At 39.6% G+C, this 11,964-nt stretch overlaps 1 pseudogene; it reads right to left on the reverse strand.

Moving 5' to 3' along the window:
* Positions 1-499: 499 nt before the first annotated feature.
* On the reverse strand, positions 500-1,429 carry LOC148775698 (olfactory receptor 4C45-like; annotated as a pseudogene).
* Positions 1,430-11,964: the final 10,535 nt, after the last annotated feature.

Raw genomic sequence — 11,964 nt, forward strand, 5'->3', positions numbered from 1 at the left:
TTCATGTGTAGTTGTTTTCCCGCTTTTAAAATGAAACTTCACTCTAGCTATGGTGCTGGGTGTAACGAGTGCTCAAGAATATTGCTGTTGATCTGTTTCATACCCACAGTCAGGGCAACATTGTGACTTTTGTGAACCCTTGGCACTTTCATCTTCTCGGGTCTTCTCCTCCATCAAAATGTTAAAAATTATCTTTTCTGACTGCATTGCTATATAGATGACTATAATCTAAGCTGCATTTAGATTATATTAATTTTTTTCTTTCTGTTGTAAAAGAAATTAAAACATTTCATGGCCTCCTAAAACTATCGTGGGTTCTTGGCACTGTGTCTGCTATGCCTTCTGAATATCAACCCTGGCTTACAATGTATGAACCCCTAGAGAAAATTGATCCAGACGGAAGAATCAACCCAGTTCAATCAATTAAGAAGGGGGAAAAATTTCGGTAAAATATCACTAGATTTTCCTTTTTTTTTTGCCTAAATACTCCACACAAGGTTTATTCATCATCAGTTTTCATTATTTGTCCCCAGAGCCTCTTCATGACATTTTTCACTTCTGCATTTCTCAGGGTGTAGATTAAAGGGTTCAGCATAGGAGTTCCTATGGTGCAAACCACAGTCACAGCTTTGTCAACGGGGAAGGAGGTCGTGGGTCTCAGGTAGAGGAACGAACAAGGTACAAAGAATAAGATGACAACTGTGACATGAGAGGCACAGGTGGACAGGGCTTTGCCACGCCCTTCAGAGCTATGAGTCCTCAGGGAGCGCAGGATGACAACATAGGAAGCAACCAGCATTGAGAAAGTTAGCAAACACAGTGACCCACTGTTGGCAGAAATCAGGGGCCCCAGAGAGTGCGTATCCATGCAGGCCAGCTCCAGGAGAGGTATTAAATCACACAAAAAATGGTCGATGACATTGGGGCCACAGAATGGTAACTGAACCAGGATCAAAATCTGGATCCCTCCATGGAGAAAGCCCAAAGCCCCAGCCGTTCCAACCAGGAGAGCACACACAGGTCGACTCATGACGGTCATGTAGTGCAGGGGCTTACAGATGGCCACATAGCGGTCATAGGCCATGACAATCAGCAAGACAATCTCGGCTCCAGCAAAGAAATGTTCAGCAAAGACCTGAGTCATGCAGCCACTGAAGGAAATGGTGTTCTTTCCAGAGACCAAGTCAAAGATCAACTAGGGTGCTATGGAGGAAGCATAGAAACCATCTATCATGGACAAATAGGACAGAAAATAGTACATGGGAGAACGGAGGGCTGGGCTGGTGCAGATGGTGACAGAGATGAGCAGGTTACCTGCCAGTGTGATCAAGTAGGTGATCAAAAACACGACAAAGAAGAGTTTCTGCAGTCCTGGATTCTGGGTCAGGCCCAGTAGGATGAATTCTGTTACATTGCTCATCCTCTCCATCAATTCATCTTGAGTTGTAAGCACATAGTGGATCTGGAAAGATCACAGTATTTCTGAGTGATGATATTTTAAATTCTATAGAAAAAATTTCATCATCTCTTTAGCTCGGGTCCCTGGGACTGGTGGAGCTACTCCCTTCACTTACCTCTGATATTTTACAGAGAGTTGTAAAGAAGAATGGGTGGAGTTTAAATCTCTCCTGATTCATATAATTTAAATATATCATGACAATACCTTGCAAATACCACAATAAAAGCAAGATTTTTTAAATGAATATTGACATGCAGCCAACTTCTAAATTTTCTTTTTAGCTCAATGTCTCACAGATAGCTTTCTTTTACTCTAGGGGACAAATTTCATTGACAATTCTTTATAAAGTTATATTAATGCTTGTCTATTGGAATGAATATTCATAGGTATATGGACACAGTATTTTAAAAATCAACTTTGTATCAGACAGGAAATGTACCAATCAAACCTTACTCTATACCAGCTGTGTTCTGTGACCTGTTATTCCTTTTTTAATTAATGCACACGCACACACAGGGACAGAGCTGCAGATGGAGTTTTTGTCCTTCGAAATGCCAAGAAACTCTCTTTATAACAGCTCTTTGGGCAGTATTCACTCAGCAGCCCCGGATGTTGTGTCTGGCTCAACAAGATAGTTATGCTCACTCTTTCTACATCTTTGAATGTGAACATGTAAGTGGTGCAAAGTTCCCTGAAAAGTTCTCAGTATTTCTGAAACGAGCTTTCTGTGCAATTGTTTTTTCACTGCAGATAGAATAATGCTCCGGATTAGCTATATTACCCTACTCACATTTTGCTATGAAATGATACAAGTCAAGAAGTTTTCCTGAGTTTCCTATTGACCAGACAAAAATGTTAGGAACACCTGAAATGATGCAATTTCCCCTTTTGGAATAAGTTTTTATCAATTAAGATGAACTTGAAATTTTCATTCCTAATGTAAAAATAAGAATGCATTCTTTTCTTGGGGAGTGAGCCTGTATATAGGTTTCTAAGATAGACTACACGTTGTTCTAACCAAGATCATAAGCTATTTTATTCGTTATCTCTCTTTTCCTCTTCTTCAAAAACATAACCACATATTTTTTCCTCAAAAGTTTCTGGGCACAGAGCTCAGCATTATGATCTCTCAGGTTTCAATAAAGATGAAATAAGATTGTTTAGAGTTTTCAGGAAAGCTTATGCCTGAGCTGTTTTTCTCTCTCCACGACTCCAATGATGGTGATTATGGCCAATCATTCTTCAAAGATTTAACTCACAAATTCTTCAGTGTGGTGGAATGAAAGGCATGAAAAGAGGAAAGAATTTGTAATAATTATAGAGATCTTCAGAATCAATCTATTTAGTGAGACATAAATGTTAATCCCAATTTTATAAAAGTGACTTTAGTGATTCTCAACAGCATCTTGCCTGGGAACATTCCATACAGTATTTTCTATTGACATTTTCACATCATTGTGTCCGAATTCATTTTTAAAGAGAAAGGCTAAGTTTCAATTTACAGTTCAGTTCAGTTCAGTCGCTCAATCGTGACTGACTCTTTGCAACCCCATGAATCACAGCACGCCAGTTCTCCCTGTCCATCACCAACTCCCGGAGTTCACTCAAACTCATGTCCACAGAGTTGGTGATGCCATCCAGCCATCTCATTCTCTGTCATCCCCGTCTCCTCCCGCCCCCAATCCTTCCCAGCATCAGAGTCTTTTCCAGTGAGTCAACTCTTCGCATGAGGTGGCCAAAGTATTGGAGTTTCAGCTTTAGCATCAATCCTTCCAATGAACACCCAGGATTAATCTCCTTTAGAATGGACTGGTTGGATCTCCTTGCAGTCCAAGGGACTCTCAAGAGTCTTCTCCAACACCACAGTTCAAAAGCATCAATTCTTCGGTGATCAGCTTTGTTCACAGTCCAACTCTCATATCCATAAATGACCACAGGAAAAACCATAGCCTTGACTCAACGGACCTTTGTTGGCAAAGTAATGTCTCTGCTTTTTAATATGCTATCTAGGTTGGTCAAAACTTTCCTTCCAAGGAGTGAGTGTCTTTTAATTTCATGGCAGTATCTAACTACAAATATTATTTCAGTGAAATGAATTTGGCTAAGTTAACCTTCTTAAATTTGGGGGAAAAGAATTAATTATCACTAACTTGGATCAGTTGGTTGTGGTTTCCTCAGTTTCTAGATTAAACCCAGACATCGCTTTCTTCCCACCAAGGATTTGCCCCACAGCTGCAAATAGACCGTAAACTAACAAGGAGGACAGTGGAATTCTTACGTCTCTAGACAACTCTCCCATTTTCTGGATTTACTCAGAAAACAAGCTGTTTTAGTTAGGAAACTCTGATAGCTTTCAGATTTAATTTTAACTCACTTTCCAGGCTTATTATGAGATTATAAATGCATCTTCCAAGCATATATTATTCAAATGTATACATCACATTATTCAAATTTGATTCTTCAGAGTAAGAAAAATCTTGTATATGAAATTGTAGAATGTATATGAAAGTAAAAGTATTAGTTGCTTAGTTGTCTTCAACTCTTTGCGACCCAACGGATTGTAGCCCACCAGGCTCCTCTATCCATGGAATTCTCCAGACAAGAATACTGGAGTCGGTTCAATTCACTTAGAGTCTGAAATGGCAACCCACTCCAGTGTTCTTGCCTGGAGAATCCCAGGGATGGGGGAGCCTGCTGGGCTGCTGTCTATGGGGTCGCACAGAGTTGGACACGGCTGAAGCGACTTAGCAGCAGCAGCTTTCTATTATTTAATATAATAATATTGGTTCAATCCCCGGCTAGGGAAGACCCCCTGGAGAAAGAAGTGGCAACACACTCCAGTGTTCCTATCTGGAGAATCCCATGGACAGAGGAGCCTGGTGGGCTACAGTCCATGGGGTCACAAAGAGTTGGACATGACTGAGCAACTGTACTTTCACTTTTGAGGTATAACTGGCAGTTAGATTTGTGAATTTATATTACATTCAAATAAAACTTTCTAAGAACACCACCACACAAGAAGAAAAAAGAATATTCTGAAGAGGATAAAATAGCATATGATGCAACGCGACATCCCCCAGACTTATTTGAAACATTATGATTCACTCTGTTCAGTTCAGTCGCTCAGTTGTGTCGGACCCTTTGCGACCCCATGAACCACAGCACGCAGGCCTCCCTGTCCATCACCAGCTCCCGGAGTCCACCCAAACCCATGTCCATCGAGTTGGTGATGCCATCCAACCATCTCATCTATCGTCCCTTTCTCCTCCTGTCCTCAATCTTTCCCAGCATCAAGGTCTTTTCAAATGAGTCAGCTCTTCGCATCAGGTGGCCAAAGTATTGGAGTTCCAGCTTCAACATCAGTCCTTCCAATGAACACCCAGAACTGATCTCCTTTAGGATGGACTGGTTGGATCTCCTTGCAGTCCAAGGGGCTCTCAAGAGTCTTCTCCAACATCACAGTTCAAAAGCATCAATGCTTCGATGCTCAGCTTTCTTTATAGTTGGAGAACTTTTGTCATTTTAGGTTTCAGAAGAATTTTGCAAATCAAGCTCAGTTTAGGGAAGACTATGAAAAATTCTCTAGATCTCTTTAGAAAACAGGTACTTTTAAGGTAAGGAAACTAAAGCATTATAATTTGTTTATCAGCATGTGTTCTGTGCAGTCAGGTGTTTCTAAATTCTGTTTTCAGATTAGCAGCTATATGATGTTATGTACAGACCTTAGTCTTATTGCCCCTAAACTTTCTCACATACAAATTAAGAAAAATAACAGATGGTATGGAGGAATTGAAGAATATTATTATTATATAGGTCAAAATGCTATACTAAAAGTAAAATGTATAACTTTTCACATACTCCAAATTTTTGATGAGTATAAAAGTGAAAAAACAGACATATCATTATTCTTATCCTTAAAATACTTGATTATTATAGTTAGTATTTAGAAAGAACAAAAATAAAGAGAGAAAATAAGGGAATTAAGTAATCAGCTCAAGAGGTTAGAAAAGCAACTAATTGTATTCAGAAAAAGTTGAATGCAGAAATCAGTATATTAAATAGTAGAAAGCTAGTAGACTATAAATGAATTCAAATTTTTTTTAGAAAAATATGAATGAAATAAAGGAGCAGATAAGCTCAATAAGAGGTAAGTATGGTCAAACTGTAAAAGGTCATTATTTTTAAAGAAAATTTGAAGAAATATTATGTGTAGTTCATAAATTATTTTTTAACAACTGAATAGATACTTTTCAAATAAAGCCTATCTTTTATGCCATCACCAAATAAAGAGAAAAAGAGATAGAAAAAAAGGGTAGCATGCATTGAAGACTTTCAGTAAAACAGATTTCTTCAAAAACAGAAAATCAAAAGAACAAATATATATATATATCTCATCTCTAGGTGGGGAAGAGCATTTTAAGCAAAATTCAGTGGTATAAAAACTAGGACAAAGCTTACAGATTTAACTGCATAAAGGTACAGAACACATTGGAAAACTATTTGCAACAAGTATGATAGATCACTATTATCATAGATGTAGTTTTTGCAAAAAAAAGTTCTACCTACACAATTATAAAAATTAACAAAACTTTTTAATAAAAAGAAAATTCTAGAAAAAACACTAGATCCCTTAAAAAAAATCCCTGTTTCATAAGCCATCAAGGAAATGCAATTTACAAACAGTGAAATACTTTAAATTGGAAAATGAGCAGAAGTTTATGATAGTTATATTAGTACTGTGTTGATGTAAAATATTCTGGAAAAAAGTTTGACTTTGTATAATCAGGGCTTTATAATCAGGTCATGCCCCTTGATCCAGTACTCCTTATTCTTCAAAATCTATTCTGTATAAAGATTATGGACAAAAACTGTGTACACAGGCTATATTTCATATTTTGTATGATAATGAAAAAGTGAAAACAATTGAAATGTCTACATAAAGAGGGACAAGTAAGCAAATTATAGTTATGAAATATCAGGTGAACGTTGAGGCTATTTACAAGAAAAATTAATGGTGTGAAAAAATTCTTCCAACATAATATTAAGTAGAAAACACAAGATACTAGACAATTTCTTTATTATGATCTAAATGGTCCAAAATGACATATAAAGATAGAAAAGTACCTGAAAGAAATACTCTAGAGACTAGTAATGCTTATTTGGATTATGGATTTAAGATAAATTTTGTATTCTTTTAAAATTTTTCTGATCTGAATTTCCTACAAAGAGAATATGTTACCTTTATAATAAGAAAAATAATTTAATAAAAGATAATCTGTGTGACTCCTTTTCTCAGTATGTTGGTCACTATTTATAAAAATCTGTGACAGTAGAAACGGATGTTTAAACCTACTGCTGCTGCTGCTAAGTTGCTTCAGTCGTGTCCGACTCTGTGTGACCCCATAAACGGCAACCCACCAGGGTCTTCAGTCCCTGGGATTTTCCAGCAAGAACACTGGAGTGGGCTGCCATTTCCTTCTCCAATGCATGCATGCATGCTAAGTTGCTTCAGTTGTGTCCGACTGTGCGACCCCATGGACAGCAGCCCACCAGGCTCCTCCATCTACAGGGTTCTCCAGGCATGAATACTGAAGTGTTTAAACCTAACTCACCTGTAATTTGAATACCCTAGTATGAGATGGTTGGCATCGCCGATTCAATGGACATGAACTAGGGCACTTTCTGGGAGATGTTGAAGGACAGAGAAGACTGGCCTTCTGCAGTCCACGGGGTCGCAAAGAGCTGGGCATGGTGACTGAACAACAACGAAGTATCACCTTGAGAAAACGTGATAAAGAAACCACAGATTGTACTTACCTCTCCGGATGCATTTGGGAAATAAGTGACATGCTCATTTCATAGCAAGGTGTTACTTGTAGAGCATAATTTGCTTGGGGGTAACGATCATTGACCTATCAACAACTGCTGCTTTAAAGGTTTGTTCACTTTTTATCTTAAATGAAAATTTCCTTTTCCTTACTTAATGATTTGAAAATGACTGCTGAAAGAGAATTCCTAAATAATGCTGAGTTGATGGACTGGGTTTTAGGTTTGCTTTATTGGCTCATACCATTATGTGAGTGGGGCACACACAGCTCAGCTCAGATAACAAATTTCTTTAGTCTGACACCTTCTGAAGTGTTAGGCTTCAAAAGAAAGTGATGGGAAAAAAGTCTAACCATTGGAGGAAATTTCCATTTATGCCATCTTACTATACGTTTGTCAGTCTTTCTTGTGCCCAGATGAAGTGTATTAAAAAGAGCCACTTGACCTGAGATCTATCCTGACTCAAAGCCCTGGAAATAGCACACTGTTAAAGTAGAAAAATTAGGAACTGCAAGCACCATAAAATCAGCAACAAATAAAAGTTGATTTGAAGTAACAATTCCCTGAGGTTAGCCCTTTCAATTATTTTTCTTACTAAGCCTGTGCTCAGCCTATAGATGTCTTCCTTTGTTCCTAGGAGTCTAGATCCAAATGTTTTAGAGACTCAAAACCACACAGCTTCTGTGATCCAGGGATGGTTATGCTTATATAGTCTTCCTGGGTTCATCTTCACCAACACTTTCAAGTGTGTTTACAGGGAAATATTTAAATAAGTATTACTCTAGTGCAAGGAGTTAGGGAGTCTCCGATCTCTCAATTCCCAGAGGATTAGAACTAGCAGCTTCAACCAAGATGGCAGCCAAATCAGTTTATCCATTCTCCCTTGTGGCCATGACATCTCTGATTAAGAAGACGAGGGAGAGGCATCTGGGCTGGGTTTGCAGCCCCTCTATGAGTGTGTTTAGAAAATGATCTTGGACTCTGGGACCCAAGGACAGAAGGTCCTAGTCATGGGATAATCGATGCATGAGCTCCCTAGTGTTCATCAGTTCAGTTTGGTTCAGTCACTCAGTCGTGTCCAATTCTCTGCAACCCCATGAACCGCAGCATGCCAGGCCTCCCTGCCCATCACCAAAAGAGCCTTATTCATACCTGTCTGACAGAGTTATAGGGGGGATTGAGGAAGATAACATGTGGAAATATCTAAGTCCCTGCAAAACTGCTATTCTACTGCTAATGCCCTGTAGATAAAGGCATGTAGGCTAGATTGGCTAAGACTGTAAAGTATTTGCCTGCAATGCAGGGGATCTGGGTTCAGTCCGTGGGTTGAGAAGGTGCCCTGGAGAAAGGAATGGCAACCCAATCCAGTATTCTCGCCTGGAGAATTCCATGGACAGAGGAGCCTAGGGGGCTACAGTCCTTGGGATTGCAAAGAGTCAGATGACTGAGCAACTGCAAGGCTAGAGAAACTGCTTTTAGTGACCAAATAGTGGATCATGATTAACTGTGAGAGTTTGGCTGCCGCTTCTCTTTGCTAACTATGTGATCTTGGGCAAGTTCCTCAGCCTCTTTCTTTATACTGAGTTCTCACACTTGTAGAAGAGGGCGATAGGAGTGCCTGTCACAGGATATCGTGGGGTTTCTACGAGTTAGCACATGTAAAGTGCTTACAGCGGTGCTTGGCGTAAAGCAAAAGCTCATTGGTGTCTGTTGTCACTTTCTGTATAGGAAACCAGAGCACATGGCTTGACTGATTCACGTTTCTGGAAAGAACTGTCTCAACTCACATACATGGATTCTTTATTCTTATGGTGTTAGGAGCCCTAACATCTGAGTAGCTGTGATAGGCCTGAGATCTTGCTTAGGCCTAAGTTTCAATTTCCTGGAGATAGGGTGGAGGCTGGGTTCATAGAAACTCCTCCCTAAGAAGATCCTGCCAGCGCCAAGAATTAAGAAACTCCTCCCTAGAAAAATCCCGCCGGCGCCAAAATTGGGCCAATCAGAAGAAAAAGGGAAATCCCCCAGAGAAAACCCTGCGCGGGTATAAACTGGCCAATGAGTTTCCGTGCGCACATGAATTGGCCAATGAGCTTCTGCCAGCTTGATCTTTTGAACAGAAATAGGTGCTTATGTAACCTGAGACTATAAAAACCGCTGTAAGCTGGGCTCAGGGCTCTTGTCCGCATTCCACTGTGCTGGGAGGGGCAGGAGCCCTAGCTCGAGCTAGAAATAAACCCCATTCTTGCTTGTGCATTGCTGCGAGTGTCTTATTCTACCAGTTAAGGGGGACCGGACTCAGGGCATAACAATGGTTGGTAGAATCTGGGCAAACACAGAAATGAAGAGAGAAGGAAGGTTAAGTTTTAAGGTATTGCATACTGATTCATAAGTCATGATAGTTCAGAAAGCTGTGGATGTTCAGCCATCTCTCACTAAAAAAATCTGACCATGTAGCTGAGTCCTAGAAAGGCTCAGGATTCAGGAGATGTGGATGCAATGAGAACTAACGGATAATGAGCACTCTGCACTCACATCACTGTGCTACATGTGGCGTTTCATCCAACTCTCATGTAATCTCCCTGTGGGAGATGTTAATCCGACTTTATGTCAATGGAAATTGATGCTTACTGTAAGCATCTTTTGACCAAGATCTAAAAGCAAATAATAAGTAGGCCTTGGAGTGAAATGAAAGTTGGTATAATTTCTAAGCTTGAGCTCTAACAGTTATGTTAGTGTGGGCACTGGACATTGATTCCATGATGTGTTTTGTGCACTGGGATTGGTGGGGGAGGCGGTGCTGGTTCCGACCAGCTGTGCATTATGTAGAGGTTTGCTTTCACCCCAGTGGCAGGGAACACGTATTCCTCAGACAGACCCCCTGTGTAGCACTGACCAGAAAGGAACACTGAGAAAAGAGAGTGTTTCTCCCCTTCATTTCCACATTTGGCTCTCATCTGGGCTATCTTCCTAGGCACTCTGTTGGGAGTTTTCATTCTGGAAATTTCCGATGCTTTCAGAGTAGAAGGGAAGACTGAACAGATATTCAGACCTGGGATATCAATGGAACATGGTGGAGTCCTAGAGAGAAAATACACCAAAAACATGAACCTGGGTATTAATGATCAATTCTATTTTCTTTAAGATTTTATGCTTGTCACTGAACTTACCAGAACCTGTAAAACAGCTTAAGTACAGCTTAAATAAACAGGAGTTATTGGGAGTAATACCAAAAAATAGCATATAAAATTATCCATTATTACTTTATGCATAAGAAATATTTCCTGAAATAAGCTGAGAGAAAATTTTGCATTTCTTCACTACTATAATGCTGCTGATAATCACTTATTGAATCCTGGCTAAGCTGTGCATTCTTGGGTAAGTTATTCCACTTCTCTGCCTCGGTTTCCACTGCCTTATAAAGAGAGATAATAATAGTGCCTCCTGGGTTGATTAGAATCGAATTAGGTTCTTAGGTACTGCCTTGGGATATGGGAAGAAGATGACTGCTTTTCAAAATGGGAGGAAGTTGGTCATGTCTAAATACCAATGGGAAGAGCTAAAAGAGAGGAGGTGAGGGAGGGTGAGAAACCAGGAGAGAGGAAGAGACGAGGAAGAGGTAGAGGAAGGAGGAGGGGAAGGGGAAGGGGAGGCGCAGGGAAGGGAGATAAAGTTGAGGAGTGAGAAGGGAGTAAGCAGTAGAGGCAGATTGGGCAAGGCAGACAGTGTTAGTTGTCCACAGGGTAGCCACTTCTCAACTTCTTTCTGTCGACCAAGGCTCCATTGGTTCTGGTGCCAGGTGGCCATGTGTTTGGGGGAAACTGTGGTCGTCCCCCAGTTCATAGTGTGAATCTGAATTAGTTTAAGGAAGCATGACTATGTTTTTCTCCTTTCTAGTCATAAACTTAGGGATAGGCATGCGACACAATTCTCGCTAAGGAAAAAACTATGGGTACTCTTTCCAAAACATTTTGTTGAAATATAGTTGATTTACAATACTGTGTTAATTTCTTCTGTACAACAAAGTGACTCATATATGTATTCTTTTCCATTATGATTTGTCACAAGATATTGAGTATAGTTCCTGGTGCTAAATAGTAAGACCTTGTTTATCTATCCTGTATGTAACAGTTTGCTTCTGCTAATCCTAAACTCCCATTCCATTCCTTCCCTCTCCTATCCACCTTACCCCTTGGCAACCACAACTCGTTTTCTATGTCTGTGAATCTGTTTCTGTTTTGTAGATATGTTCATTTATGTCATATTTTATTTTATTTATTAAAATTTTTATTGGTGTATAGTTGGTTTACAATGTTGTGTTAGTTTCAGGTGTATAGCAAAGTGAAGCAATTATACATATACAAATACCCACTCATTTTTTGGTGTCATATTTTAGATTCCACATATAAGTGATCTCATATGGTATTTATATTTCTCTTTCTGACTTACTTTTCTTAGTATGACAATCTCTAGGTCCATCCACGTTGCTGCAAATGGCATTGTTTCATTCTTTTTGATGGTTGAATAATATTCCACTGCATATATGTACCACATCTTTCTTTATCTATTCCTCTGTTCAGGGACATTTATGCTGTTTCCTTGTCTTGGCTATTGTAAATAGTGTTGCCATGAACGTAGGAGTGCCTGTATCTTTCCAATTAGTTTTGTCTGAGTATATGCTC

Source organism: Moschus berezovskii, chromosome 14, assembly GCF_049115385.1.
Source record: "Moschus berezovskii isolate FMDL1 chromosome 14, NW_MosBer_1.0, whole genome shotgun sequence".
NCBI lineage: Eukaryota > Metazoa > Chordata > Mammalia > Artiodactyla > Moschidae > Moschus > Moschus berezovskii.